At 37.1% G+C, this 24,865-nt stretch overlaps 1 protein-coding gene across 3 annotated transcripts in view; it reads right to left on the bottom strand.

The window, feature by feature from the left end:
* Positions 1-650: 650 nt before the first annotated feature.
* The window catches only part of mad2l2 (mitotic arrest deficient 2 like 2), a 43,997-nt gene continuing 19,782 nt past the window's right edge, over positions 651-24,865 (bottom strand). Inside the window, exons 9-14 of one of the 3 annotated variants that reach the window (XR_005007662.1) lie at positions 20,059-20,135; positions 16,598-16,763; positions 16,293-16,418; positions 13,034-13,189; positions 9,269-9,356; positions 8,753-9,180 (exon numbers count right to left, since the gene is read on the bottom strand). The gene's annotated coding sequence lies outside the window, so the exon portion shown is untranslated. Of the gene's footprint in view, positions 699-8,752; positions 9,181-9,268; positions 9,357-13,033; positions 13,190-15,863; positions 15,972-16,292; positions 16,419-16,597; positions 16,764-20,058; positions 20,136-24,865 lie in introns of those variants that run through there. The other 2 variants (XR_005007663.1, XR_005007664.1) reach the window with 2 other exon arrangements.

Raw genomic sequence — 24,865 nt, 5'->3', positions numbered from 1 at the left:
TGTGCTAAACACTGCTCCACTGTGCCACTCTGGATGTAACATCGTTTAAAAAAAAAAAAAAGCTGAATAATGTCTTCCTTGTTTATTAAAAAATTTGCATGTCCTACAACTCACACAGTATAATGCACAGTGGCTGTAAGAAAAAGCTTCTTTAAATAATCAGCCTGGGCTCACTGGTTATCTTTGAAGTTTCTATTCTCGCAGCAAGGAAGCAAACTACATACAGGACAAAGTCTGGACGCAAATGCTCAGAGCACTTTTGGGTGTGCTCTGCTTTTATACATTCAGAGATGTTCATCTCACCCAGTTTGGTTATGTTCGTAACTGACACATATCCTGTTTATCATGCTAAGCCAGGGTATAACTTCTGCCTTTGCACAGACACCATTACCTCATGTCTCAATATGCTGCTGAAGGAGAAAGCACGTCTCTAATACATGTGCATTCATGGCTACACAATCATAAGCATAGAATATAATACTGATTTTTCTAACAGTGGCGCATGTTGTTTTATGAAGAACATTTGTGGTGAAAAAGTTTCAGTCTTTAAAATCTTTAGAATCCAGTTCCAGTCAAAGTACTCATGTTTGTGAGTCTTCATCCAGGTAAACCATGTAAAAGGTATAGTCCATAAAGTCCTGCCCAGTCCATCATCATGAACCATTCAGGAAATCACCAGAAAGTCATCAAATCTTCTCCTGTTAAATGTAGAAATAATATTTAGGTTGTTAAGAATTATCCTACTGAAATAAACAGTAAATGTACTTTCACTCTCAGTCACATTTTTTCTTGGTTTCTGTTCTCTAATCATTAAATCATGTGATTAACTGGAAATCTTTTGGAATCATATCTTACCTGCTGCTATTGGCTGATTTTCTCTGATTCACTGATAACACTTTTTATTGTGATTTAATTTACATCAACTTTATCCTTTCATACATTTTTTTGTGATCAAACATTTTTTATGCAACAATAAGCAGAATTACAGTCCAAGACACTGGTAATCCAGACGATAAACTATTCAATAAAAGAGGATGAGATCAAGTTATTATTATTATTATTATTATTGCTGTTGTTGTTATAATAGTAATACTAATAATAATAAAAGCAGTAACTAATCATCTAGGACAGCAACAATGTCCATCCAAGTCTGTACGGTTTTAAGACATACTTTATTCACTATTTTACAGAAACCAGCAAGAATGTAAGCAGAGATTAGGAGTGTAGCCTACCAGAGTTGTAGGGCTGTCTTTTTAGCAGCTGTAATACTAGCAAATATTAAAGGTCCCATATCATGGAAAACTGAATATTCCTGTTTTAGGAACACTGCTGTGCTCAAAAAAAAAGTTTTTTTTGTTGGATCACAATATAAACCTTGCTAAAGTTTCTGTTTACTCTCCAGTCAGTACAGCTCATGTATGGAAACTAAGCTGCAAAAAACAGCCTGTTATGAATTCATTGTTTCTATGCTGTCTTTTACATAATTTACATATAGTCTTAAAGGCACAGTTACAAAAAACAGCCTGTTTAATTTTAGGGGAGAAAAAGAGGCTGGAAAATGGTTGAGGAGAAATAATGTATGGCTGTTTTGGTACATAAAATCACACAAACTATAAGTGGACCTCAGGGAAAAAAATTAATTGCAAGAAAAATGTAGGATATGGGCCCTTTAATGTATGCTGATTAAGTGTAAAATGATCATTTAGAAGGCACAGGCATGGATTCAGATCATATACTACCCCTGTTAAACCGAACAATTGAAAAGTCCCAAAACAATGAAAAAGGTACCATAAACATTGAGAGAACAATATAATATACAGTAAACATGTATGCATAACACAGATTTCTCAGAAACTTAGGGGAAATTTGTTTTTATGACCCATTATACAAAAGTTTTGTTTGCATTCACTGAACTTCAGCACACACAATGTAATCTGCTTATCCTCCTGGGTCACAGGAGTGCTGCAGCATTGGGCAGAAGGCAGTTCTCTGGGCAGACACACAGACATAGACATTCACACCTAGGTTCCGCTTAGCATCTCCAATTTACCTGACTGCATGTCTTTGGACTGTGGGACCCACGCACACATGCGGAGAACATGCAAACTCCACACAGAAAGAACCCCAGTCGCCCAGCTGGGGAATTGAACCCAGGTCCTTTTTACTATGAGGCAACTGTGCTACCCACATGCCACCCTGACTTCAAAACATCCATCCATCCATCATCTAAACCGCTTGTCCTTCTGGGTCACGGTGGGGTGCTGGAGCCTAATTCTAAGTCCAAATGTTTTTGTAACGTCAATCTAAAACAGTCTGGAATGTTTGTAATGAGGGGGTTTCTAACCATTGCTAATGACCATTCATCATCATAGAGTGTCCTTGTTTTGACTAACTGTATTTGTGTGTGTTGCTGCCGTGTTGTAGAAAGGCAAGGCTACACAGTTGTTTCTGGGCTTGTATAAGGTTATAGCTGTTCTTTGCTAATCATGCACAAAACACAACAATATTTGTTTCTATAACATTCAGGTTTGTCACAGCTAGATATAATAATTGCCTTAAATACCTTTTTATAATGGAGCAGAAAAACATTACAATGTGAGAATATGATCTTTTAAAAATAAGCTTTTTTCATTATATAATCTTTTGTAACAACAGTAAAAGCAAGAAATTTAACTAGAACTATATGTGTGCCAAAACCCACTTAGTTAATCACATGTTAAAGAGTTCTTACTTTGGAAGGCTGTTCCCTGAAGAGTCCAGTAATGTGAATGAACTACTGAAACTACTGAAAGTTTAGTTTAGGTTAGATATTCCCAAAAGCTCCAAAATGAAGTCCTGTTTCCTATTTGAAAATAAAATGTCCATGTGTTGTATAGTATAAACACACCTGAATAAAGCAGCAGTGCAGTCTACTGCTGTACTTTCTGATTTCTGTTTCCTCATAGCTCCAGTAGGAGGTCATGCATTTTAAATAGTCCACATCTACTGTTTTCCTTATGGCTACAGACTATTAAATGATTATTGTGTATGTTCAAACCTATGATGGCAGAGAAGAAACCAACATTTCCTTCTTACATCCAAAAAAAAATAGACAGACTGAGACACATTTACAGCCAAGATAGTAAATTGGACTCAAAATGTTGCGGCTCCCAAGGTGGTTTGATTTTTGTTGAAAGGACAAAATGACTCTTATTAACATTTGGGTTGCGACCCCTGCACTAGCTTTTAATGTAGTGTGCTGCCACAGACTGTTCGGGCACTGCAGTTCCGCACTTTGCAAAGTTCCGCCTTTTGCGTTCCGTCAACATTAAGTTATCAATTAAAATTTAGAAAATCGATTTTTCACATTTGTGCATCGATTCAGAATCGTCCACATCCGCATCGTGATGCACCTAAGAATCGATTTTTCCCCCACCACTAATATATATATATGCTTGAAAGATTGTGAATTCTTTAGTTCATAACAATAGGTAAAAAGAACTCAGTATAAATAACACAAAACTTTAGATAGTTTTCCATTCATTTATTAAACAAAGTGATCTAACATTAATTGTCTTTGTTGGCAAAAGTTTGTGAATGTCTGTTTTCAGGAACTGGTGTGACCCTCTTGAGCAGTAAAAACCTCAACCAGTTGGTTCCTGTAAATGTTGATCAGCCCTGCACATTGACTTGGATGAATCTTGGCCTGTTCCTCCTTACAGAACTGCTTCAACTCTTGCTATTTTGGTGTGCTTTCTTACATAAATGGCAGACTTTAGGTTCTGCCTCCACATTTATATTGGATTAAGGTCTGGACTTTGACTCCATTCCAAAATGTAACATTTCTTCTGCTTCAGTCATTCTTTGTTGCTTAACTGATGTTGTTGTCTTTCTGCAGGACCCACCTTCTGTTGAGGTTCAGCTCGTGAATGGATATCCTAACATTCTACTGTAGAATTTCTTCATACAATCCAGAATTCATGGCTCTATCAAATGATCCCCTGCTGTCTGGGTCCAATAGCAGCAAAACCGTGCCAAACCATGATACTGCCACCACCATATTTCAAAGTTGGGATGAGGTTCTTATGCTGAAATGCAGTGTTCGATTTTTGCCAAACTTAACATTTCTCATTTAAGCCACAAACATCTGTCCACAAAATAAATTGTTTTAGTAGTCTTTTGGCACATCTTGGAGATCTTTAGAAAACTTGAAACAGGCAGTAATTTTCCTCTTGGAGAGTAGTGGCTTTCTCCATGCTGTCATTCCATACATACTATCCCTGTTCAGTGCTTGCCTGATGGTGGACACCTGAGCACTGATATTAGCCACTGTAAGAGAGGCCAGCGGATCCTTAGATGTAACCTTGGGTTGTTATCTTTTTTGGGGGGGTGGAGGTCTTTTTGATGTTACAGGATATTATGCGGCTTACTGTTGGAGTCATTTCTTTTGGATGACCATTGCTGGGAAGGTTGACAATTTGTACATCAGAACTAATTTTGGAACCTCTTCTAGCCTAATGAATGTTAGAAAATGTTTTTTTGAAGTCATTGGAAATCTCATTTGATTGAGTCATGGCATGCATTAACAGTTCTGTATGGTACAGACCCAACTTTGATAGTGAAGAATTTTTTTAAATAGGGTAAGGTCAGCCACACTAACATCTGATTGTCATCCAGTTGATTTCTGACCCTAATTATCAGCTATACCAAGCTGTTAATTCTTGAGGTTCACATAATTTTGCCAACCAAAATATATTATGTTGGATCACTTTCTTCAATAAATAAATGAAAAACTATAAATTTGTTTGTGTTATTTGTTTTATTAGGTTCTTTTTATCTACCATTATGACTTAAATGAAGATCATATATGCAACAGTTTGGGCACCCAGCTCAATAATGTACCATTTGCTGAATTTAATATATTGGAAAAACTATTAAAAAAATAAAATAAAATACATAAATAAATTAAATAACATGTGCAAAGTCTGGCATCCCTTTCAGTTGAGGCACCAGTGTTATTTTTATGTAAGGTCTCAGAGAGCTTATTTGACTCTTTAGGCCTTAATACAAGTCAGATGTAGAGAATTCCAGAGTGTAATACATTGTTTGACTTTTCAAATGTCTCAGGGCATTTTGCTTACACTCAGCAGCCATATTTAAGTTTGCTCTATGCAGAGTTTGTGGTTTGACTTTTATGGTGTGAACAACATATATATATGTTGTTCACACCATAAAAGTAAACAGCCAAGGTATCAGTAAATTGCGATTAACTGGTAGCAGAATAGTACAGTGGTGCAAGAAGGGCATGACATTGCTGATTACATCCAAACAACAGCTATTTATTTTGACTTGGTGTAACTGAACAGTCTGTGTCAGGTGAAAAACTGTAAAAATGATGCACAAATTAATTATAACTGTTTTTGGTACATAAACAAGTGGACCTTAAAGGAAAAATAAAATACAAGAAAAATGTAGAATCTAGGCCTTTTTAAATTATGGTAGTACTGCATTTAAAGGTGTGTTTGTCTTGTAGAACAGCTGTCAACCACATCTGCAATGACAACTTGTGATGAGCTGAAAAACAAGGAGGCCCAGTTGCATTGATGCAAATCACAGTGTCATTTTGCACCCCCTTGTGGGGATTTTTCAGCCTGCTATATATGATTGAGTGAGTGAGCAAGGGCCATGAGGTGCTTCGCAGTCAAAAAAACAGTTTAACCGCATGTCATTACATTACTGAAATTAGTAGTAGAAGTCTATAACATTTCCTAAGTTTATCCTATTAATTGCTACTGAGTAAGAAAAGGTTGAATAAACGTTAATTATCTAATCAAAGTGAAGACGACCACAGTCTTCTGCAAAGATAGACATTTTCATTAGAGATAAATCACTAAATACAGAGTCTCAAATTATATTTTGCTTTTTCAGCAATGAAGCAGTGACAAAACCCCTCTATTTAAAATGTCAGAATATCAATAGAAACAAATCTTCATTTCCTCTCTGAAAGACTCAGATCTTATTCTCAGTTCCATCTCGCCTACTGCAGAAGAACCACCAGTCCAATGTTATTATTTAAGTCTTAACAGTACTATTGTATTACAGAATACAGAAAAGTGCAGAAAGTAATAAAGCAGAACTGCAGAAACCAATTACCTAAACAGGTTCTCTGGTGTTTGAACATTTAAGGTGGCTATTTTCTATGCAAGATATAACATAATGTTTGAAACTGGACATTTGGTTTTCATAAAATTTTAACATTTTCTGCTGTTATTGGTTGAATGACTGATTATAATGCAGAATGTTGTGCTGCTGAGTCTCTCTAAAAATATTTTTCAATTTAAATCATGAATCTATATCAAAAGATACAAAGGTGAACAAAATTAATGTTCAATTATAAAATTTGTCACAACTATACTGTAATTCACTATAGGATTGTGCTGTTACAATTTAAAGAAATATTATGTTATACTGAAAGTTATACTGCAATGCTCTAACATATTGTTGTATGGTGATGATGTTTTTAAAATTAACATATCAATACAAATTTATTTATTTCCAGGTACAATGTAAATCTTCAAAGTTGAAATTCTCCTAAGTTCTCCAAAAGTAAACACATTAAGTTTAACTTTTAAAGTTCATGAAACTGATAACATTTGATGTAGTAAAGTTTTGATCTAGTAGATAAGTCTTCCTCTTCAGCTTCCTGGCATCCTGGTTTTTCTTAGTTAGCTCTTGTTTTTCTTATTTTTATTTAGTTTGGGTCATAAAATATTATCTTCATATTAAATGATTAAATGATTGCATGCATTTAAAACACGCATTTTACATGTTTTGTTTACATGTTATTTTAACCATGATATTGATATATTAGCCTGTATCTGTAATATGAAGATAAACTATTGGTTGTGGCCAGCCTCTACTTACATTATTAAGTGTTGCCTTCCTTAATAATGTAAGTATTAAGCAACTGAGTTATATGTGTACCAGTAAGCTCTGCCAACTTATGCTTGTTTACAGTGTAGTATAGTCTTTATTTTATTCACTTTAGATTTGTATGTTGAACATATAGAAGTTAGATCAACTTCTTTTGCCATTTTATTTGTATAAAATACAGGTGGTTAATGTGTGTCCCTGAAGATAAATGCCTTTTTTAAGTAAGGTCCACTGAGGTTCATCATTTAAAACTGACCCATGGCAGTGACATGGGGGCACAACAGCAGTGGTCAAAGGAAGGATGCTTGAATGTACAGCTCTCTAGTGCTAAGTCAACATTCTTTTTTCTCACCCAAGTAGTATGGATCGTTCCAGCTCCACCATGTTCTGGTTCCTATTGTAAAGTCTGTTACTAGGGGTGCGGGAAAAAATCGATTCTTAGATGCATCGCGATGCGAACGTGGACGATTCTGAATCGATTCATAAATGTCAAAAATCGATTTTCTAAATATTTAATTTATAACGTAATGTTGACGGAACGCAAAGGGCGGAACTTGGACGTGGGCAAGTGCAGCGCCCGGACAGTCTGTGGCGGCACATAACAAAAACACAACTGGACGAGCGAGAAATCCGACCGGCTCCCTCTGCATTAAAGCCAGGTTAGGTCAGGAGTCACAACACAAATGATAAGAAGAGACATTTTGTCCTTTAACATAAATCAAATCACCTTGGGAGCCGCAACATCTATGTCCAGTATGTGTTAATGTGCTAGTTTAGGCTAAAAAACATAAACGAAAACGAGGACTTACTCTACTCTGCTTTAAGCTTCAGCTATAGCTGCTTTTCTTCCGTCTCCGCCAGAAAACCTTTCCTCAAAAGTTGAATAGTTTCTTGTAAAATGTCTCTCAGCTTTCCGCTGTTTTACGAGGCTGCAGTCGCTTCTCATTCGCCAGCTTCTTGCTGAACTTCCCCGTTCCACCTTAAATTCTGACTGAGGCGCCGAATGTAAAAGCGGCACCATTTAAGGTGGAACGGGAAAATTAGAAAGAGAAGCGACTTCATCTTCACAACTTTTTACTGTTTGACAGTCTCTCGTTGCAGATTTAACGTACCAGGAAACCAACTACGCTGCTTATGAATGCGAATAAGTCCATTCATCTCCAAATGTTCGTCTTTCTCTTTTTCTTTTTCGTTCGCTACTAGCTCGGCGAAACCTCGTTGCTAGGTGACCTGCAGACTTTCGCGCCCCCCCACCTCTATCACGAAACCAAAACCGAAGTTATGAAATCACTAAAGACTATATAAAGTGCTGCATGGTCATCCGTGACCACTTATCTTATTTCACCGTAACAGCGCATTTTATCACAGATGAGTGGCAGCAGTGTCTCCAAACAAGAGCAGTGAATGAGAGCCTTCCAGTTCACTCGCCACATCACTTCCATTTGTTTAATTAATAAAAGATATTGGACGTAAATGCATTATAGATCATTACAAATACTTTGCTTTAAAACTACCAAGTCCTCAGACAGTAAGAAAATAGAAATCCTGTATAGAAAAAAAAGATGCATCGAGATGCATCGATAATCGTTTTATAATCGCATCGCAGTCCTCTGAATCATAATCGAATCGAATCGTGAAGTGCCTAGAGATTCCCACCCCTATCTGTTACATTAGTAGATTTTTCATTTGCTTTCCAGCTTTGAGTTCAAGTGAAAAAAGCACTGTTCCTGCACCATAAAAGGAGACAGACACAATAGTGTAAAACAGTTAAATAATAAAAATAATAAAAAATTAAAGTAATAAAGTTTTTAATAAATAAAAACATAGCATTAAAAATACACACAGTTTTAATTTGACCATTTCTAAAGCTCTACACATGGTTCTGTATATATACATATATAGTTAAATTGTTCTTCAGATTAATGGAAATTGTGTTGTATATATGCATGTATGCTTGGTCTTGTATCAAAAGAAGAACGTTTTTGGTGCTATGTAGAATTTAAGTATTTAAGCATGAAATGGTTCTATTTAGAACTATGTTATGGTCTGCGTGCATCATTCTGTGCAGGAGTTGATAGAGAATGAGCTTAATTTTCAATTTCCATCCTTCTTTTTCTTCTTAAATACAATATGCATAACGTCAACCCTAATATTACCAACACAGGTAAAGAAGCGACTAAGTAGAGAAAATGAGAACGTTTATCTGTACATTCAGAATCTGCTGACTTTGTTCCCGGTGTGGTTGTTATATGCCCCATAGATTCACACCTGTGAAGAGCAGGAAGAGAATAAATTGCTTTTAGATCTATAAGAACAATCCCACTGGATGCAGATAATAAGTCAGGATTACACTCACTTTCTATGTGGTTTGCAGAATGTGAAAGAGCCATCTGAATATGAACCTTCTGAGCAGTCTTTACATACAGTATCTGTAAAAGCTGTACCTGTAAAGATACAAACACACATAGAGAAGTTAGTAACTTGGCTGGGATGTAATAAATAGATGACACATAATGTCACACAGTTGTACTAAGAACACTAAAAACTAAAAACCAATAGCAATGTGAAGTTAAAAAAAGGAACTAGCCAGTTGGATGTTATTTGGCAGTGGTTATTTCTACCTCAATAGGACAAAGTGCACATTTTGACGATGGCAATGTCTCATTTGCATGGGCTCTTTTTTCCTGCTCTCCCAGCATTTTTAGCAGTGACTATTCAGCAGCCCCATCAATCTCATTTACCTCACAGAATAACTGAAAGGAACTAGTAAGCAGTTTACAAAGTGTAGTCCAGAACAGTAAAAAACAGCAGCAATAAAACATGGCAGGTCAGACAATACAGGCTATGGCATAAAACCCTAAAAATGTTGTACAGTTTTGGTTTACTGCAAGTAGATTCAGTGCAACACTGCTACAAATTGACAAAGGAGAGATGTAACACATAGTGCTAAAGGTGGTTGCTTGTTATTTGTGTTCACATGTGAAAGTAATTAACTTGCAAGTAACAACTTTTCAGATAGAAAAACTGTGGTTAATAATAATCTAAACTCTATTTAACCCCTTAAATTGCCACCAGCGGGCCTAAAGTTTTACTACACACTTCTATACCCTAAGAATATGTATTGCATTGTAATCCATATAGTTACTGAATAAAAGCCTTAGTATATAATAATATCACTTGGGTTGTATTCAGTTATTCTCTGTTGTTTTATAATTTAGCATTTAAGATTCAAGTGGTCAAAATGACCTCTGTGGCCATCCAAATAGTTATGAAATTCTGGCCTTTTAAGTGTTGAATGAGTTTTAAAGATAAATTACATTCATTTTTACAGTGGAAAAGTTCATACTTTTTTAAGTAGGGGGGGGCTAATAGCGTTGATGCTCTGTAACATAATGGGAAAATAGCATATTGGTAGCAATAGTTCATTGCAGTAGTGCAAGTGGTTGTTTTCCAATTGTAGCTCAAATATTAAAGTATGTTTTTATTTATTTTGTTTTTAGAGTGAACATGGGTGATCTAGGAACAAGTGGTGTGCGGCTGTATGCTATTGTTTTATGGGTAGTATCTAGTTAAAACTTGAAATACATGCTCCCTTCATGTTTACAGAGCATTCAGAGCATTTGTGTGTGGTGAGACAAAGAGAAGTCAGGCACTGAGTGCCACTAGTGCTGTTATTCAACAGGCACAAGCTTATTTAATATATTTAGTTTTAAATGTTGGGCTCAGTCAGTACTGTTAAAGAGCTAATTGTATGTTTATCTGTATTACAGATTGATCAGTACTACTGGTGATGATGGTCACTGTTTTTTCCTCCTTAGCTTTTTCTCATTAGTGTCTCCTTTTAGTGTTTCCTCCTTGTTTGCTTTTTCCTTAGTTTTTCAGACTGATTAGTGAGACTATAGGTGCCCCAACCGGTTGCATCTTCTTAACTAAGGGTGTGCTCCTGAAAGAATGCACCTAAGCGCTTAAGGCTGTTTTAAATTAACAGAATCCTGTCTAAATAGGTTGGCTTATCCCACTAAGTTGGTGAGTCACCATTTGGAGTGAGTGTATTTTTTGGGTTGTTTGTTTGATTACTTTTTTGGTAGTGTATTTGTGTGTTGGTGTTTTTTTTTTTGTTTTGTTTTGTTTTTGCATATTGTATGTTTGTGGGGCCTACAGCACCAAGGTCTGTTCTTTTTTTAAGCCATAGTTTAAGCTGCATTTTTAAGGGATATTACCAACTATTTTTCTGCAATAGTCAAGAGTTGTTCACTGTCTTACATATAAAAGTATATTTTTTCTAACTTTTGACTGAATATTTAGTCTTGCTACTATTTTTTATTTATTGAGCTAGTTGTTAAATAAAGTTGTCCAGTGTATCAGCCTCATACCGTATTCTGTGTGCCTTATTGAGAAGTGACTGAGGTTTTACTGCGGTAGAGTATTGTTCCAGGGTAGAAGCTGGGGCCCTTTAGCACATAGGGGCTGTTGCCAACAGTGATTAAGGCCACATTAATTTAAGAATCTCATCTTATCTAACAGCATCTTTTCTCAAGTTAGGAACACTTAACTTACTCGATTGAAGTCGACAATCAACTGTCGTGTCTGTTACCTAGCAACCGACCATACATGCACAACTGAATCTAGTAAACGCGTAATCAAGTTAGTTAGTCAGACAGCTAACATGCGCTGCTGTTACTGGTGTAAAGAAAGTCAAATAAACTAAAGCGCGATAACCTGAACGTTATTTTATATTGTGACAGTGCTTCGTGCTGTTTATCAGAGTGTCGCTGCTCTCCAGTTTTAGTTTCATTTCCCAAACGCTTTAGCCGAGCGCGCTAATGTTATAGACCACTGTAGTCGTGTCGTCATTTTGTAGTCGGCGCCATGTTCTTATGTCCGTATTAGGACCTCCGGGTCTCAGGCTGCCCATAGAGAAATGGAGCTTAGACCCGGAGTTCCTAATATGGGCATAAGAGCATGGCACCGACTACAAAATGATAGACTACAGACTATTAAAACAGAAGTTAAGACGCTCTGGGGTTGTCTTAAAGTTAAGAAAATATTTAGGATATTTTGGCAACTTAGGATGATTCTGTAATACCGTTTTCTTATCTGGAAATAAGATTATAGACTTAAGAACTGTTGTTCTGTAATGGCTTCTGTCCTAACTTCAGTCTTAACTGAAGTTACCATGACAACAAAGCAGATCTCAGACTTAAGGATTTTCTGTAATACGGCCCCAGGTTCATTATTCAGTAATTAAATGGAAAACAATGCAGAGTTAAAGGTGTGAGCAATAGAAGCCTCTATCTTATTACCAGATAAGAAAACGGTATTACAGAAACATCCTATGCTGCCAAAATATCCTAAATATTTTCTTAACTTTAAGACAACCCCAGATTTTCTAGATCTATTGTTTTATGCAATGATAGACAGCACAGTTCACTGTAAGTAGCATAATGACGTTAGCGACGTTTCTCTACACTGAAAACGGTGCTTTGACTTGCGAGTTTTTTTTCTAACAGCGTTTAAAAGCCCCAGGCGCTGCAGACACGATCTCCACCGTCCCCTCTTATTACCTGTGTGTGTTGATGTTGATGAAAGCTCGTCTGATAAAATTTTACAGTGGTGGTGGTGAATAATGAGGAGACAGAGCTGACTGTGTCTGTTTATTAGGAGGAATAACGTTAGCGCTCGGCTAAAGCGTTTGGGAAACAAACTGAAACTGGAGAGCGGCTCTGATAAACAGCACAAAGCGCTGTCACAATATTCTTAACTTTCAGGTTATCGCGCTTTGGTTTATTTGACCTTTTTTACATCAGTAACGATAGCTAATGTTAGCTGTCTGACTACCTAGCTTGATTACGTGTTTACGTTTCAGCTGTGCGCGTATGGTCGGTTGCTAGGTAACAGACACGACAGTTGATTGTCGACTTCAATAGAGTAGGTTAAGATTTCCTAACTTGAGATAAGAAAAGATGCTGTAGGATAAGATTCCTAAATTAAGATAAGATTTGCTTTTGTAATACGAATTTGTGAAAAATCTTATCTTCACCTGTCAGATCTTAAGTTAAGACAAAAAGATAAGAATTTTCTGTGGCTTCACTGTGATCATAGCGGATTGCACAGTACTGACCAGTTTGGTTGATATATTGTCCAGGAAGGCAGGTGGAGTGCTGTCTGGCTTTTCTGCATGTCTTGCCGTGTGTTTCTTCACAATAATATCCTGACAGAGGCTCACACACTGTGTCTGCAGTTGAACGACATTCTTGCTTTATTCTTAACCCAATACCTGGGAAAGGAAAAATGATTATATATATATATATATATATATATATATATATACACATACATACATACACACACACACACACACACACACACACATACACATACATGGTTGTCACGCCTGGTTGCACACTATTAAAAAAGCCAATTTGGGTTACTCCACTGGCAAGATGAGTGTTTCCCTACTCCAGTCCTGGTAGCCCCCTGCTCCCAACACAACTGATCCAACTCATCAGCTCATGAACAACCTCTTACGGGGTTGAAGTGGGTGTGTTAGAGCAGGAAGGGCTGGGCTAGACACTTTCTTAATGTACTTAATGCAATATTCTGTTGTTCTAGTCATAGGAACTGATGATCTGAGGCTGGTGTTGCAGACAGATTTTTTTATATTTGTTAGGCATGCGCTGATATGAGGGCTATTCACATACATATATGTCGATACTGATGCTCATTCCAATACACACACATTTCTAAGATGTAGAAATTTGCTAATATCACACTTTAAATTAAGGTATTTAATAGGGATGCAATGATCACAATTTTTTGGTGGTTCCAATTTTGATTTCTTTATAGCCAAAATGACCAGTGGTCAATCATTGTTTTTAATGTGATGCTCACACTGTGTGGCTGAATGAACATATTAAACACACTAGCACATTTCCAGTACATTCTCTTAGCCAAAGTCACAATAAAACATAATATTGGGCCTCATTCATTGGGCCTAGTTTTCACGAAGATTCACACATTCACCAGTGTTTTCTTATTGGGGATTTGTTCTTAGGTAGGAACAATTCTGCAGTTTAAGAACACTTAATCTGACTTAGACTTTTTCTTAGGACTTTTCTCAAGAACAAATTTAAGAAAAAACTCCAGGGAAGTTCATTAAACTTCTAATATTAAGTTAACAGAATGATTTGTATGATATGTTAACTTGTTATTTCAATTATTAAAACATTATGTTAAGCATGTTACTGACTTTTTAAATGCATTATTTCTTTTTACAGTGCTGCATCATAGACCAGCCAAATTAAAAATAAATTTATCCCCAAGTAGCAATCTAGGCATGCAGCACAATAAGCCCTTATGCAGCCTTTATGCAGCTATGGCGCCCCCCTTTGGCCAATTGTGGTGATTTTTGTTGCCTAGCGAGATGCACACAAACTACACCTACCCATCATGTTTGAGGTTTCTTAGTCTTTTTTCCACAATACGTTTTTCAGGAGAAAAATAATAATAATAATAAGACAAATCCTAACAAATCCATTAGTGATGGCAAAATGAAGCTTTCTGCAGCAGTGAAGCTTTCCTTTAAACTGGGATGGAAAGGGTTCATCATTCAAAGCTTTTGAAAACCAGTGCACATTAATGACACCTGCTGGTTAAAAGCATGAACAGCAGCTGTAAATTCCCTCTGTCCTGGAGGGTGTTTTAGGATTAAAGTTCAAATCTTTATCTTGTAGTGACTTAAAAGCATGCAATTAGTTTCTAAAACAATAAAGGTAATTAGTAACATAAACATGATGCCGGTGTGTTACATAAAAAATTACATCACCTTAGAAGCTCAAGATAGTTTACATCCGGTACTGATGGCAAATATCCTGACAAATGCATAACCTTCTTTACATATAACATTACTTCAGTCTTTTACATATTCTTTATAGTCAAGGTGATTATTTATTTATTTATTTATTTATTTATGAAATAAAGGTGTAAGTGTTTGGTATTGGCTTTAAACCATGGACATCTGTACCAGTTAGCTTCTTTTGAATCAGTTTCCAAAGCAGTAACATGGCTGTGTCTCAAACAAAGCTTCAGCTCATGTGTGCATTTGGAAAATGAACCAAGCATCAAGACATTGCTTCAGAGCACAGTGGCTTGGTTTTTTGTACATGCTCTGCTGCTCTGTGGTTGTTTTGTTCTGTTCTTCTACTGTTAAATTTGTAAATAGTGTGAGGATTTATTGTGGCTAGTTTTAATCAAATAGTTTCAAAAGCTTTTGTGTGTTTATTCCTCTCTCTTTTCTCATAGTTCACTGCCTTTGTTCTTCAGTCTTTGTTTCGTGGGAAACATGGGTGGTTGCACAGACCCTACCTTCTGCTAAAACTGTATAATGTAAATCTGCTTTTGCTGTGGCTGAGCTGAGCTGTGTCTTGGATTCTGTAAGTTTTGAATGTTTTAGTCCGAGTTGTGTATTTCATTTCTGTACTTCTTCCTAAATATTTTAATACATTTGTTTGTAATTGTGGCCAATTGGACATGCTAAATTGCCCCTAGGTGTGAGTGTGTGTGTGAATGTGTATGTCTGTCTGTCTGCCCTGCGATGGACTGGCGACCTGTCCAGGGTGTATCCTGCCTTCCGCCCAATGACAGCTGGGATAGGCTCCAGCACCCCACCGCGAACCAGAAGGATAAGCGGTTTAGATGATGGATGGATGGATGGATGGATGTTTGTAATTGTAACTTTCTTTGTAATCATGTAGTTAACCACTCTGCTTGGACTGAAGGTTGGAAGGAATAAGCATCATCACATTAAACATGTTTGTGTTGGATCCATCCTCTCATGCCTAACAGCATAGTGTGCTGGTTAACTGGAACACCTCACTAGGGAGTAAGATTTTTCATGGTCCCTTGAGCCGGATATGTTAGGTAAGACATTCTCAACAATCTATTCGTAGACCTACTTATCTAGAAGATTTGCAGTGTGAGTGTGAGGAGCAAATCCGGTCTCATTATCACTCATCAACATGCTGTGCATGAGTCAGTTGTTCAGCCAAAGACAGTGGTTCCTAGGCAAGAGGATATTTAGACTCAGTTGTTGGAGACTACGGTTAAATATTCTTTGAATATACTTTATGATGGCTGATTCTGACCGTGTACCAAGTATTGAGTCGTATAGTTGAATGAGATTGATGCCAACATTGTGTAAAGCTTATCTAATCTAGAAACAGTTGAAAGAAAAATACATTTGTGAGTGGAAAATAATAAAGTTTCACCACAGGATTGGAATTGAATTAAACTGTCTACTCACTGTCTCTGTGTATATTAATCCTGAATTATGTTCCCAATTACTAACAATAAAGAAGTTCAGTAAATTGGCCTGTATTTACCTTCATCACATACAGAGCAGGAGTGACACTTTATCAGTCCATTTGGAGCCTCCGTGTAGGTTGACTGTATGCAAGGCAAACACGTTGTGCTGGAATCTCCTAAGCAGTGTTTATATACACGTTGCCCTGAAAAACAGAAGTCCACTCTCAAGTTTTGTTCCTTTACATTAACCATTTATTACAGTCAGATTCTTGTATGGTTCACAAAACCACTGTAATTTCCCCACACAGAAATTTACAGCTGATATTTTATCCAGGTTTTTATTTGCAAATGAAATCAAATAAACTCTTAAGAACTGTCTTACCTGCAGAACACATTGGGCAGCACTCTCCATTAACATTATACTCAGCAGTACGACATGCTCTGCATAGCATCAGGGCAATGGGTTTTAATAATACTAACCATGCAATGAGATCATATAATCGCATGGCAGTTACCACTCATAGAATAGAACAGCTTCTTAAGTGACACTGAAAGAGATAAAAAAAAAAAGAAGGTTTGTTGATATGTCAGTTCAGCTATGTATTAGAGTAAATATCACATATTTGTAAAATGAACCTCGCCCACCCCTGCTATTGGCGGTGGCAAACTTCAAAACATTATCCTGGTACTTGAATCTACGGCTGTTTGATAGGAGCAACATAATGTTGCATTGTGGCAAAGAAGGACAATGGGAGAAGCTATGATTTCTGTTACGAGAAGTGCACTTTATTTAAACCAGCATAAAAGGCACTGGCAAAGCCACTGGAATAGAAGGCAGGTCACTACTAGTCTTACACATCTCCTCCATGGTTAAGACACAACCTCGCACTAGCTGAACCCACATCCCGACACATTAATACACATGCAATACACACACACACTTTAACCAAAGAACAAAAACATTAACAAAATAAAAAAATCAACATTTAACGTCCCTTTGGCGAAGGAAGGCAGGGCACATAGCACAGTTCTGCATGCCTCTAGTGCCCCCTCTGTAATGCTTTGTGGCCTCGCCGAATTGTAGACCTCACTGGAAATGTGTTAGAATTGCATGCCATGTGCAGAAGAACATTCTGTAATGTGTGTTGTGCTATGGAGCCCTTCCCCAAATGGATGAATATGATGATTGCGAATGTAATGCAAGAGTAGTCAAAGAGAACTCCTTAGCGAAGGATGTGTCCTCTAAGAAAGTTAATTATCGACTATTGTCATCATATGTTTATCAGTATAACATAATTTTGCATTTGAGACCTGAACATCAAACCAAACCATCTTTTTGAGTTTGTGCATGTGACATTAGTACTCCTGTAAAATCCGACCAAATCTCTCTGACTTTTAAATTATTATGCAAGTTTTTGTTTGTTTTATTTTCTCTTGACTCAGCAATGATACTTCTTTCAGTTTTAATATCTTTATCTTACATAGTACTGCTTTAAGGAATTATTTGACATTCATTTTTAACAAAACAAGAAAACAACAAATTTTCAGGGCAGGATACTTTGAAAAAGTGATGGCGGAATATTGCATACACTGTCCTAAATGTATTCAATAAGATATTCCTTTACAACTCATAAAAAGTAACGTATTCAGAATACATTCAGCAGATGGAGAAAAACTCTACTGTTGCTTTTTGTTTAGGTCACACTGTTTAAATGTGTCATGAAAAAAATCACTCATCCTTTGAATGACATTCTCAACATATTTTTTTTTTGCTCCCATCTCGTGCTTCAGTTCACTGCTGCTCCCACAATCCCCTGAGCAGAACTGTCATGAACATTAACTTGTTTCATGAACTAAGCATAAATGGGACACTTTTTGGTAAAAGCAGAAGGTGACCCTCATAAAAGCCATCATGTTTTGTGAGTTTTCCCTAACAACCCCATTTCCAAAAGGGACGCTGGACAAAATAAAAATAAATACAGAATGCAATGATGTGCAAATCATTTAAACATTATATTTAACTGAAAATGGTACAGAGATAACATATCAAATGGTCAAACTGAGACATTTTATTGTTTTTTGAAAAATGTATGCCCATTTTTGAATTTGATGCCAGCAACACATTTCAAAGAAGTTGGAACAGGGCAACAAAAGACTGGTAAAGTTGTGCAATGCTAAAGAAAAACCTAGTTAGTGAAACATCTCAGAACTAATTAGGTTAATTGGCAAGAGGTCAATAATATGATTGATAACAAAAAGAGCATGTCAGACAGGCTGAGTCTTTTAGAAATAAAGATGGGGAGGGGTTCACCTCTCTGTGAAAGACTGTGTGGAAAAATAGTGCAACAATTCAGGAATAACATTTCTCATCATAAAATAGCAAAGAACTCATCATTTACGATACATAATAACATTAAAAGATTCAGAGAATATGGGGAAATCTCTGTATGCAAGAGACAAAGCTGAAAACCAATATTTGCTGGCTGTGATCTTTGGGCCCTCAGGATGCACTGCATTAAAAACAGACATAATTCTGGAGTGGAAATCACAGCATGGGCTTAGCAACTCTTCTGAAAACCAATGTCTGTGAATACAGTTCATCACCGCATCCACAAATGCAAGCTAAAACTCCATGCAAAGCAGAAACCATATATAAACACGATCCAGAAACGCCATCACCTTCTCTGTGCCTGAGTTCATTTAAGATGAACTGAGGTGAAGTGGAAAAGTGTTCTGTGGTCTGACAAATCAAAATTTTAAATTCCTAATGGAAATCATGGGTGCCACATCCTCTAGGATAAAGAGGAGAGGGACCATCTGTCTTGTTATCAACACACAGTTCAAAAGCCAGCATCTGTGATAGTATGGGGGTGCGTTAGTGCACATCTATGAAGGCACCATTAATGCTGAATGATATATGTAGGTTTTTGAGCAACATATGCTGCCAACCATCTCTTTCAGGGAAGGCCTTCCTTATTCAGCAAGACAATGTAAAACCACATTCCACATGTATTACAACAGCATGTCTCTGTAGTAAAAGAGTCCAGGAGCTAAAATGACCTGCCTGCAGTCCAGACCTGTCACCCACTGAACACATTTGCTGCATTATCAAACAAAAAATACAACAAAGGAGTTCCCAATCCATTGATCAGCTGAAAACCTATACCAAGCAAGAATAGGGAAACATTTCACTTTCAACACTACAGCAACTGGGTGTAACTGTGTTAGTAGTTTTAATTTAGATATCATAGATCCTGGAACATAATCAGACACTATTTTAACAATTACTTTTAAAGATTTTTTCAAAGACATTAATTTTGCTAAATTCACCAAAACAGAAAATTCAAATAAATCATTAAACACAGGGCCTTTCTGGTGTGAAGCGACAGCACTACCCACTGCGCTACCCACTGCTCCACTGTGGATGTAACATTGTTACAAAAAAACTGAATAATGTCTTCTTTGTTTATCAAACAATTTGTATGTCCTACAACTTGACTTCCTTGTGATTTTTTTTGGACATCACACACTATAATGTATAGTGGTGGATGTTGTTTTATGAAGACCATTTGTGGTGAAAAAGCTCAGTTCAGGTTTTTAGAATCTTATAATCCAGTTCCAGTCAAAGTACTCATGTTTGTGAGTCTTCATCCAGGTAAACCATGTAAAAGGTAGAGGAGATGGCTTATGACCTTTGTAACAAACAGTGCACAGAGCAGCAACACCTTTTTATCTCTGTTTTCTCAACAGAGTATAAGAACAGAAAAGTCCTCGAGCAGTTTTGAATGCATCTATTGTCACAGACTCTGCCTTAAATCTGCCACAATGAAGAACTCAACTTACCATCTACTCATAAAGACCTGCCCAGTCCATCATCATGAACCATTCAGGAAATCACCAGAAAGTCATCAAATCTTCTCCTGTTAAATGTAGAAATAATATATAGGTTGTTAAGAATTATCCTACTGAACTAAACAGTAAATGTACTTTCACTCTCAGTCACATTTTTTCTTGGTTTCTGTTCTCTAATCATTAAATCATGTGATTAACTGGAAATCTTTTGGAATCATATCTTACCTGCTGCTATTGGCTGATTTTCTTTGATCGGGGTCAGTTTAACACTTTTTATTGTGATTTAATTTATATCAACTTTATTTAACTTTTGTGATCAAACAATTTGTATGCAACAATAAGCAGAATTACAGGCCAAGACACTGGTTATCCAACAGACGATAAACTATTCAATAAAAGAGGATGAGATCAAGTTATTATTATTATTGTTATTATTATTATTAATAATAATAATAATAATAGCAGTAACTAATCATCTAGGACAGCAACAATGTCCATCCAAGTCTGTACTGTTTTAAGACATACTTTATTCACTATTTTACAGAAACCAGCAAGAATTTGAGATTAGGAGTGTGGCCTACCAGAGTTGTAGGGCTGTCTTTTTAGCAGCTGTAATACTAGCAAATATTAAAGGTCCCATATCATGGAAAACTGAATATTCCTGTTTTAGGAACACTGCTGTGCTCAAATGATGTAGAAAAAAAAAGTTGTGTTTTTTTTTTGTTGGATCACAATATAAACCTTGCTAAAATTTCTGTTTACTCTCCAGTCAGTATAGCTCATGTATGGAAACTAAGCTGCAAAAACAGCCTGTTATGCATTCATTGTTTCTATGATGTCAGGAAAACCCACACTTTTACATAATTTATATATAGTCTTAAAGGCACAGTTACAAAAAACAGCCTGTTTAATTTTAGGGGAGAAAAAGAGGCTGGAAAATGGTTGAGGAGAAATAATGTATGGCTATTTTGGTACATAAAATCACACAAACTATAAGTGGACCTCAGGGAAAAAAATTAATTGCAAGAAAAATGTAGGATATGGGCCCTTTAATGTATGCTGATTAAGTGTAAAATGATCATTTGGAAGGCACAGGCATGGATTCGGATCATATACTACCCCTGTTACACCGAGCAATCGAAAAGTCCCAAAACAATGAAAAATGTACCATAAACATTAAGAGAACAGTATAATATACAGTAAACATGTATGCACAGATTTCTCAGAAGCTTAGGGGAAATTTGTTTTTATGACCCATTATACAAAAGTTTTGTTTGCATTCACAGAACTTCAGCACACACAATGTAATCTGCTTATCCTCCTGGGTCGCAGGAGTGCTGCAGCATTGGGCAGAAGGCAGTTCTCTGGGCAGACACACAGACATAGACATTCACACCTAGGTTCCACTTAGCATCTCCAATTTACCTGACTGCATGTCTTTGGACTGTGGGACCCACGCACACATGCGGAGAACATGCAAACTCCACACAGAAAGAACCTCAGTCGCCCAGCTGGGGAATCGAACCCAGGTCCTTTTTACTATGAGGCAACTGTGCTACCCACATGCCACCCTGACTTCAAAACACTTTATTGTTTTAATTAAACATTGTATTGTTATAATTTATTGTGGCGCTTGTCTAATGGGAGCAATGCATCTTCAACTGCTGTGTAACAATGCATTGTGACATTGTGATATAGTGATACAAAAATGTGACTCTGCTTCATAGAGAATTATTCTATGGATTATAGCATCACATAACTGCATTGTTTGAACACCAAAGTTTGCTAACATACAGCGCTAATCAACAACTCACACCAGCATACTCATACCATACACCGCCCTCCTCCCTCCTCCCAGCTCTAGCCTCATTTACAAGGTTAACATGGATATTGTGGTGATTTTTTTTTTATCAAACTTCTGTTAAAAGTATGGTGAGAAGAGGCAGAGACAGACCCCAGGGGGCTTTGCCCTAGGACTGCTGTGGTCGGCATGTGCAACAATGGTGTTTTCTACGGCCTTTTTAAAAGACAAGCTTGGTTCAGCTTCTCTCCGAGGACAGAGCCAATGTACAAGCATCATTACTCTTGGACGTCCCCTCTGGTGCAGTACTGGCCACCTGTGGAAATCTCGTCTCAGTAACTCCAACCTGTCACGGCTACATGATTTCCCATAGTGCTGGAAATCCCCCCTGAAAAACTATTATATAACAGTCTTTATAGTTATGCCCCCAAAATTTACAGTCACCAGCCCACATTAACGACAATGGAGCACCAGCAATGAAAATGGTGAACTATGTGCAGAAATGTGTGACAGGCTGTGACAGGATGTCAGCACTTTTCATATCCTTCCCAAGGAACCAAACTGTGAATAGGCATGGCTGGTGTTCATCTTTAAACGAGGCTAAAGTTTAAACGAGGCTTCCTATTTACCTGCTTGTTAAATGGACATTCCAATTGGAAGATACGCAAATCGAGCTGGTGAACAGCTCTCACATCTTTAACAGGATCCCAGAGAACTTTAATTCAACGTTGTTAGTTCACTCTGCACATTTCACTCCGGACAGTTTGACAAACCTTGGACAATGTCAAGCAGGATTCGCTCAGCATTTTACACTGATGAGATGAAGGGGCAGCTCTTTTATTACCTTTTTTACCTTTATTAGCATCACAACCCCAAGAGCAACACTAATAAAGCAGCCATGTTGTGTGATTTTATCCAGTTTTAGCTGGTTCAATCATAAATTGAAAGTTTCATAGTGAGTTTACTTTGAGTTGTTGTCAAGGTCGAAAGCAAGTAGCTAGTATGAGTGACTAAATGGCATGATGCCTGGCTTATTTACATGGAGTTTCATTTCATTTTCCTGCCTGTTTCTGTTTCAACATGTTGCTTCTGTGTGAGCCATTGCTGGGCCTCGCTGTAAACCTGCAAATCAGAGCAAAGCTCATCAAATTATTCATGAGCCCACCAAAAAAGGGAAAACAGCTAATTTCCTTCTAGGGCCAAATCACAGGGTTGGTTGTAAATGGGTGTGTAAAAATACATCAGGGCATTTCCTGACCCCACAAATGTCACATATCTTCTATGCAGACATGAGAAAACAATTCAAAATACTGAATAAATGCATTCTATGGTACCTTTAACACCACATTTGGTTTCCTCTGAAACATGGTAATATTGGTTTTCTTGATAAAATGTTTTCAAAATGCTGCAAATAAGGTTTAATTCATGTTCAGGTTGACCTTTTCCTTTTTGAGCCCTGCCTCTCAAAATGTCTGTGCAGGGGCCAGAATGAGAAAAATGCATCATGAACTCTGTACAGTGAATTGAAATTAATCATTGGATCAGAGTACTGTTACACTGACTTATTCCTGCCTGCACCTGAGCACAAAACTTTGCATCGTTTTTGCCCATACCCAGTGCCAGCTCTACCTAACAAGCGACATAAGCACCTGCTTAGGGCCACACAGCCTTGAAGTTCTAACTCTTCCATTATGTTGTTGCTCAGATGCTGGACTGAGGGGGAAAATGTTTTTTTTGTGTGAAAAACAAGAAACAGACAATAAAGAACAAGTGTAATTTAAATTGTAATTAATTGGAACCCCAAACAGGTTATCATTAGCGCCAAATCACCAGCAATACACAAAGTAGGCTTTTTTTTTTGGTGATAGTCATTGTTATTAGTTAGCCTCTAATTTTACAGTACATGATTTGCAAATATTATGTAAATAAAGTTAGAATTCCTAACTTAGAAACATTCTTTACTGAATCTATTTATTTATTTTTAAGTTACTAAAAATGATCATTCAGAACTACATTATTTTGTTTGTCCTGTGTAATCATCTCTGACAAAGGCAGCTCTTTAATCTGTGGTCCTCAGAGGAAACCTGAGGGAGTGCCCACTGCCTAGGCACAGTTCTTATACATGCATACATGATCCAGCATGCAGCAGCAAGTCTTCTCTTCAATCTTCTTAATTTCACTCATGTCAATCCACTGCTGCATTGCCTTCACTGGCTTCCTGTAGTCAAGTCAAGTCAAGTCAAATTTATTTATATAGCGCCTTTTACAACAGATGTTGTCACAAAGCAGCTTTACAAAGAATCCGGGTCCACGCCCCCAGTGAGCAAGACTTGGCGACAGTGGCAAGGAAAAACTCCCTCAACAGGAGGAAAAAAGCTTGAGAGGAACCAGACTCAAATAGGGGAACCCATCCTCCTCTGGTCGACACCGGATAACAGCACAGACACAAAACAAAACAGTATAAGTGGAGCTGCCCGCATCAGATTTAAAACCCTGAAGCTTGACCACAAAGCCAAAAATGGACAAGCCCCTCCCTATCTTATGGCAGTGCTCAAAACTTGATCCATTCCTCAAGCACTTCAAGCTTTAAGTACAGCTTGGCTTGACCCACCATACTTCAAGACATATTAAAGACAAACATCAAGACTCGTCTCTGTCCTGGCATCCAGGTGGCAGAACAAACACTGACTGCCTGAACAACGAAAATCCCTCATGGTCTTCAAACACAAACTGAAGACCCATCTCATTGTAAAGCACTTAAGATAGCACTAATTATTGATATGCACTCTATTGTATGGAAGTCTGGAGAGGACATGAGATAGTTGTAATTTTCTGTACTGTTATCTTGAGATCATGACTTATTTGTCTTGTGATCTCAAGATAACAAAGTTGTTTTCTCAAGATCACAACTTCTCTTCGACAAATAAGTTGCGATCTTGAGAAAACAACTTTGTTATCTTGAGATCACAAGACAAATAAGTTGTGATCTCAAGAAAA

This window comes from Colossoma macropomum, unplaced genomic scaffold, assembly GCF_904425465.1.
Source record: "Colossoma macropomum unplaced genomic scaffold, Colossoma_macropomum, whole genome shotgun sequence".
In the NCBI taxonomy this organism is placed as follows: domain Eukaryota; kingdom Metazoa; phylum Chordata; class Actinopteri; order Characiformes; family Serrasalmidae; genus Colossoma; species Colossoma macropomum.
This window is presented reverse-complemented; position numbering and strand designations above follow the sequence as displayed.